Source organism: Pelmatolapia mariae, linkage group LG1, assembly GCF_036321145.2.
Source record: "Pelmatolapia mariae isolate MD_Pm_ZW linkage group LG1, Pm_UMD_F_2, whole genome shotgun sequence".
In the NCBI taxonomy this organism is placed as follows: domain Eukaryota; kingdom Metazoa; phylum Chordata; class Actinopteri; order Cichliformes; family Cichlidae; genus Pelmatolapia; species Pelmatolapia mariae.
The window spans coordinates 33,242,401-33,249,751 of NC_086227.1; the positions used below are offsets into that span (position 1 = coordinate 33,242,401).

Sequence of the window (7,351 nt, forward strand, 5' to 3'; positions counted from 1 at the left end):
TGGATTCAGTGGAAAATCCCTGAATGCAGATGCACTCCTAAGTATCCCCATCAACAACTATTGATTAAGGTATTTTATCTATAACTGCAGAGGAGTCACGGGCCTGATGATCCCCTCCGCTTACACTGAGTGCTACAGTACAAACAGCAGTGAGATAGTGACCATAGGAGGATAGGATCATTCTGCTGATTGGATTTACAATGACAAACATGTTTCTCATTTGATTTTCTCTGGGCTGCTTGCCATCCGTTGCTTGATAGACGTGCTCTGTATCTGTGTACGTGCTTCTGTTATTGTTCAGAGATAGTGGAGTTGGCATAAATGTTCTCTCTCTCACACACACACACACACACTTTTCTCACTCTCTGTTTCATCTGTCCCTCACTTTCCCTCCTGCATCTCACATAACAAGATGAATATTTTCACTTTCTCTCCTTACTCAGAATCCTCTCCATGCCGCCTCCCCCTAATCCTTTCATGGAAGTGACTCACATTACAGCATTCTTCAGTTTAATGCACTTTAATAGCATTAATATCTGCTTTTGCCTCTTCAGCTGCAATAAACACCCCTTACATCTTAAGAAAGCAGCTTAAGAGCAATTGACATGGCTAGTGTACCAAAACAGAAACGTACCTCGGGTGAAAAGCAGAATAACTCATTGTTAAAGAGTAATCTGCTTTTTTTTAATGCATTGGCACTGGCTCCGCACAGCGTGGCACATAGTGTACTGTAAACAGACACTGAGGGAGCTTAGACAGCCTGCTCCCTGTAGTCCTTCCTACTCACTCTCACAGTGTGGAGGAGGCCTGCAGATACGGGAAGAACAAGCGTCCCTGCCACCTTCTGTGCCACCCATGTTGCTGCTGCAGTGACAGCCAAGGTCAGCTCAGGAATGACAGAGGCCTCCTGCACGGAGATAAAATTCTCACAAACCTCTGAACCACAGTGCCACTCTTCGAAGGAAAGAGAATCCTGCACTTGAATTATTCATATGGGTCTCCCCCACCCTAAATAACAGCCGGCAAGCATTGTTTGACATCCCGAATGAATAATTAAGGGCTGACCTTTTGTTCCCATTAGAGGTGATAGGTTGATAGTACCATACTTTGCGGGTAAGGCTGTGAGATGATGTGAAAGTGCTGTGTGCAAGAACTACGAATTCTTTATATGAAAATGAGTCAATAAGCATAAGCAGTGATGCTAAGAAAGTGACACATCACATCTCTGTGGAATGCACTGATGTACAAAGACATAGATACAATCTCTGCTGATTGTTTCTATAAAGCATAGCCTGAAGTCAGTCTTTGCTATTGCTTCCATGTTCTCATAAGAATTGTGCCATAGTTTGTCCCTGACATATCAAAAGAATTTTCATGATGCCATCCTAGACCTTATAATCAGCTCTATGAATCAGAAATCACACATTAACAGAAAATCAATCCCAGTTTGGCCTGCTTGCAGTGAGTGATGGTCTATTTCCCAATTTTGTATGTCAAAGAGATCATGAATCATAAATCCTGACCACAACCCAATCTATAAAGTAGAGTCAAAATGTTTGAAGTGGAATGCTTGAAGAAAAGCTAACTTAGCATGGCTAATACTCTTTGGAAGCATCTGAATTGCCATTTAATGCAAAGAGTTGTTAAAGTGAATGAGAATGTCACTTTTGTGACATTCTCATTCATCTTGCTTTTATATTTTATTTTGTTTGATTAAACATGTGTGAGGATTTATTTTGATAAAAAAAGGTTTTGACAACTTGATATAAATCATATTGGGAAGAGCATGAGATATATGGGGTGGCTCAGGTGGTAGAGCAGGTCACCTACTAATTGAAGGGCTGGTTGTTCAAGCCCCCTGTGCTCCAGTCTGAATGACGAATATTTCTGGCCAAGATACTAACCCCAAGTTGCTCGTATGAGTGTGTGTGAATGTTAGAGAGAAAGAGCATACAAAAAAGTGCTTGTGTGAATGAGGCAAGTTGTGTAAAGCGCTTTGAGTGCTCAGATAGAGTAGAAAAGCGCTACATAAGAACCATTTGCCATCTGAGTCTCATCTGCTCCACTCTGTGTCTGTGAGGAGGGGCACACACAGTGACACAAACACACACACAGCAGAATAAGTGAGGAGAGGAACAAACTTTCCCACTTAGATCAAATAAAGAGTGAAAAATAAATTAGGTGTATCATAAATACAGCTATCTTTTTCATAAAGAGTTTGTGGCCTCAATAACTATTTAATAATTTTCAGTTTTGTAAATTTGTATATCCAATTTTTCCCAACTATATTTAATTCAAATCTGAAATTGCCTTAAAAGTAAGAGAATAATGTCCATCTCAGGACTAAAGCTTATCTTTTCAACGCTGGTATCACAATCATGGAACAGGGATAAAAGCTATATGATATGCAGGCTGTAATCAGTTGAGCCATATTATCCAATGCCTGCCACTAAATCTTTTTCTTCCATCCCATCCATTATTTTAAGAAAGCATTTAGAGCACACTAATGAGCCACACTGCTGCACTGGATGGCACCTCCGTCTGGTATTGTAAGGAAGGGACAGACTTATGAAACTGGCTGTTATGCTATATTTTGTATTTTTTTTCATGTTTGGCAATACATCTTCAACAAAAATGTCAGTGAGTGAACACAATGTGCAAACATATTGATTACATCCTTCTTCAGGGTGTGATACAGACTCACAGCGTGCCTGGGTATTGAGAGGGAGACATATTATTGGTTTTGACATTTTCATGTTTTTATTTTTTTTTGCAAAAGTGAAAAATATGGAATAAAGGCAGAATAATAACAGGTTGAGCAAAGCCCCTTTATTTGTTTCTTATATAGAACTTTTTGCACACAATGCTTCTTTTACTGAACTGGGCTGAAGGAAGGGATTTCGGTTCCTTCACAGTGTGAAGAAGAAAACCAGAGCTGCAGTAGAGCCGCAGTGACACACTCAAGGAGAGAGCGACTCAGAGGCGAGCACAGATTCCTAGTTTAAGAAGTGAGAGAGAAACTGGGTGCTGTAGACAGACCATATTTATAGCCAGGGATAGGAATAATTCATTGTGATCAAAGTGCAGATCATGCTCCATTCCATCACGGAGCAGATGTGGCAGAATAAAAAGAGCATGCTTTCTCTCCATCTGCTCTCTAGCGGCTTCCCAAATGGAAACAGTGAGGCAAAGTTATCTCTGTGAAGCCGTTGTGTGTTTGTCGTCATGTGCTCTGTGCGCATTCTCAGGTGGCTTTTACTTCAGAAGGAGAATGTGTTACATCGAAGATGTAAAATGTGCTGAAAAAAGGATTTAAAAAAAAAAAGCCTGACACATGCAACAGATCTTCTCCATCATAGTGGGGCGTGAATATCAGATTATGACCTTTCAGAAAGAGGTCATCTGCCTGAAGCCTTATGCCATAAAGCACATACTCAGAGAACACTGAAAGTCACATTGCTGCTGAACGAGTGTGTGAAAAATGGTAAAACGCAGAGTCAGAGGTTAGAGCTGGCTGAATGAAATGCTGAGATACTTTTTTCCAATTCTGGTAAGATTCCATTTTACTTGTTTTGTGTGTGTAATTTTCCATGCAGCCTTCATACACCTCTTAGTATCATCAGTGAATACTAGCATCAGTATCAAGACCACCCATGTACAACACTCTCCTCACAAATACAAAAGCAAGCATCCAATCAAACCAGTGTTTCTCTCACCCCTCATACACTCATTTTCCAAGGGACACACGTGTTCCTTTTTCTTCCTCCTCTTTTGTTTTTGTCTTTTTTTACTGAGTAATGCTTTCTCTGCAATCACACACAAGCACATAGATACACACATGCCTGCTTCTTCCAGTTTCATTTTCTCTCCCTCCCACACACCGACACATACACACAAGTGCCTGTTTCTTTTTTCTTTCATTTTCTGTCTCCAACCCTTTCTGCTTCTGTCCCTTCAACACTCTCACTCACACACAGACACACACACACAGCTAGAGAAATACACAGTTGCATACATACACTAGCACCAGCACACAGACATGCAAGCTCCTTCATCTTCTCTTTCATTTCTTCTTCCACCCACACTTTTCCTATCACTACTTCCATGCATGCGAGCACACACAGAGGCGCCTGTACCATTTGCTCTCAGTTTCTCTCTCTCTCTCTCGCTCTCTCTCACTCACCCTTTCTCTCCCAAACCACTCCTTCAATACACACACCCTCACATACTGTATATTCCTCTTTCTTTCTATCGTTTACTGCTTCTCTCATCCCGTCTGCCTCCCACAATCACGTACACATACCACCGGCAGTCCAGCTTCCCGTACACCCAGCTGGGCTTGGACAGCACTCTTCCTCTGGCCTCTCTTGGCCATCTGGAGTGCAATGTCCCTGCTCTGCTGGTCCTCTGCCAGCCACTGAGCCTCCCAGGATGAACGCAGCACCTTCAAGCACAATTTGTACGCGTCAAAGCTCTGCTGTGTGTCCAGTGACCCAGCTGAGTGAAGTCATTGAGTCTTGCATTTCCCACCTCAAAAGAGACTCATTCTGCTTTGATGACACCTGCACTCCCAATCTCTCTCGATGGAAGACGGCACAGTAATTGATTAAAGCTGCTGAGCAACCTTACTGGCAATTACAACTCTGTTTATTATCTTGTGGAGGGTCTGAATCTTTGCATGAAGAATGAATAACAAATTCTGACACAGAGGTCAAGTACTTCATTCAGCCTTGCAGGTACAAATACACCTGCCTTCTGCTCAGATTGTAAAGACATGTTAGAATTAGGGAGAGAGGATAACAGCTCTTCTAGTAAAAATATACAAATAATAACAAACTATCTATTAAAGAGCCACAGAACACAAAAAAGCTGTGTTGTAAAATTTTAGCTAGCCATCCAGTTTTAAAAGCTTATCAGCCATAGTTTTAAGTTCTGAGTAGTCTCCTTCAACACTGCGAAAAGTCCTCTGACTTTGTAGGATATTGACTTAGTGTCTCAAATACAAGAACGTGCCTTTGAAATTAAGGTGTGCCTTTTGAAATTAATCACAACTTAAGTTTTTCCACCTCAAAGAGGCTTTGTTCTGCTTTGATGACACCCACGCTCCTTCTCAGTCAAACAAGGTACTTGATTAAAGCAAGTAAGTCACAGCTCTTGCAATTACAACACTCTACAAGCTCTTTCAGATGTTAAACTTTTAACTGACCACATGGTTTGAACATGCAGTCTCTTATACAATCAGTTTACAACATTTTATTGGTCTGATATGATATTGTTTATTCAGATTTCTTTGGACAGTGCACTGGAAAGATCAAGCATTTGAAAGCCACCACAAACCTTAAAGTTATGTTAGGGATGATTATGTTAGAACAATCTCTTTTGTGCTATAAAAGTGACATAACCCAAAAATACAGCCCTGAAGCCAGTTAGCGAGCAGCGGCTATTTTTATGGTCTAGTGAACACACCAATCTTCATGTGACACTTGAACAACAGCACACAATCTTTTTTTTCACTTGTATCTATTTCCTGGTTATAGTCCAGCCACATTTTAACGTGATATAACAAAGAAAATCTACTCATAGTAGTGGTATGAATTTCTAAACGTCAACACAACTTTTAAAGTTTTCCCTTAAAAACATTGAATGTAAATTGAGTTTTGAGGCACATAGTCATGGTATGAAACAAACAAACAAACAACAACTACTACTACTGTACAGGTACCAGCAGCAAAATGAAAGACCAGCACAAACTCCTGCTTCCAATCACTGTTCCAACAGAAAGCGCCATTACTAAGTATAATGTTCCCCATGCTGCAGTGGTAAAGTATATGCTGTATCTTCTCACTCTAATAATACATGTTTCAAAGAAGGAGTGATGTGTGAAAATGTCTGACAGCACAGAAAACTAAGTGCACAAGCAGTTATAAAGCTATGTTTTCATCATTTTTAAACACTTTCTGAAGTAAGTAAACTCTCTAGTGCACTGGAACCTAAGGGTAAATTAACGCAATACAGAAAACGAAGTCCCTTGAGCTTTTAAAACAACAATGAGGGGAAATAATTTAAATCAGATTAAATTTAGAAAGTATCTAATAATGACAAGCATAAAGGACAGACAATCTGCAATACGTTTCCACAGCTGGAGAATGTAAGCTAAAAAAAAAACTTAAGACGCATTGATTATGAAACTTTGTTGCTATGGTAAAATTGGATGAAACTTTAAAATAAAACGTACGCATCAGAAACTCGGGACAACAGATAAAGACGCGATTAAAAAAAACGGACGCTGGTTCATGTGTGGCCGTGATACAGATATAAATGAAAACAGCGTATCTTCATTACATTGTAAGGCACTGTACATCACTGCGCTTACCTTGCCACGGCTCCACAATACAATGAAGCTCAGAAGCAGGTGACGAAGTGAGAGTGTCCTCCTCTTGTTCACTAGTTGATCAGCCAAGTCTCTGTTTCAGCACCACGGAAAGCGCGTCCGCCTCTTTGGGGAAATGATGCAAGTTTACGGTTAATGCCGTGAAAGCATCGACTGTGCACACTGAACACGTCTCCTTCAAGTTTGATGCCACCCCGTCGACTCTTTTGCTGGAGCAAACATCACTCTCCTTGCCTGACGCTTTTAGGATGAGTATGGCCAATCACAATGCATCTCACTCTTCACTCTCACATCTTTGCGCATCCCCAAAGAGTCTCCAAGGACCGGTTCTCTGTCTGCCTCTGGGCGGGCACAGCTGCGGTAATAGTGATTTTAAGAGGGGCTTCTCCTGCTAGTGCAGCACATCTTCATTTGCGGTCTTCTCTTTGTCTTCACGGCGATGATACTGATAAAGATGGGGCTGCAAATTTTCACGCGCGCATCGTCTGGTAACGGGAGCGGAGCGGAGGGAGCCGGGAGCAGGAGGAGTGTCTCTGACGATCCGAGTTCATTAAAGACTCTTCTAATATGGATGAGCTACGCGTCTCATCGTTATTATTACCCTTCTTTTTTTTTTACCAAAGGATGGGAACATGGCGCTGAAACTGTAAACTGTACGATATGAGCTGCGATAGTAAATGCGACTCGGCTACAGTAGAGGCGGCATAGAGTTTGATTCTCCTTTATCAGAGATATGAGACTGAGCTATATTAATTTATTGAAGTCCAAGATTATTGATACTCATTCTTTATTAAGAAATCATTAACAATAATGCAGTAAAAGTGCCACTTTGTCAATTTGTTTATGAGTTTGTTTGTGTCTGAGAATGACTTTCTGACTTTCAGATTACGGATTAGTGATAACGTTTAACTGAGGACACAACTTGTTTTTTTCCTTCTAAATCCTGCGTTTACTAGACAA

The 7,351-nt window shown here is 40.9% G+C and overlaps 1 protein-coding gene across 2 annotated transcripts in view; it reads right to left on the minus strand.

Moving 5' to 3' along the window:
* The window catches only part of LOC134631222 (carbohydrate sulfotransferase 8-like), a 169,300-nt gene extending 162,153 nt beyond the window's left edge, over positions 1 to 7,147 (minus strand). The window contains exon 1 of one of the 2 annotated variants that reach the window (XM_063479332.1): positions 6,374 to 7,147. The gene's annotated coding sequence lies outside the window, so the exon portion shown is untranslated. The remainder of the gene's footprint in view (positions 1 to 6,373) is intronic. The other variant, XM_063479343.1, reaches the window with a different exon arrangement.
* Positions 7,148 to 7,351: the final 204 nt, after the last annotated feature.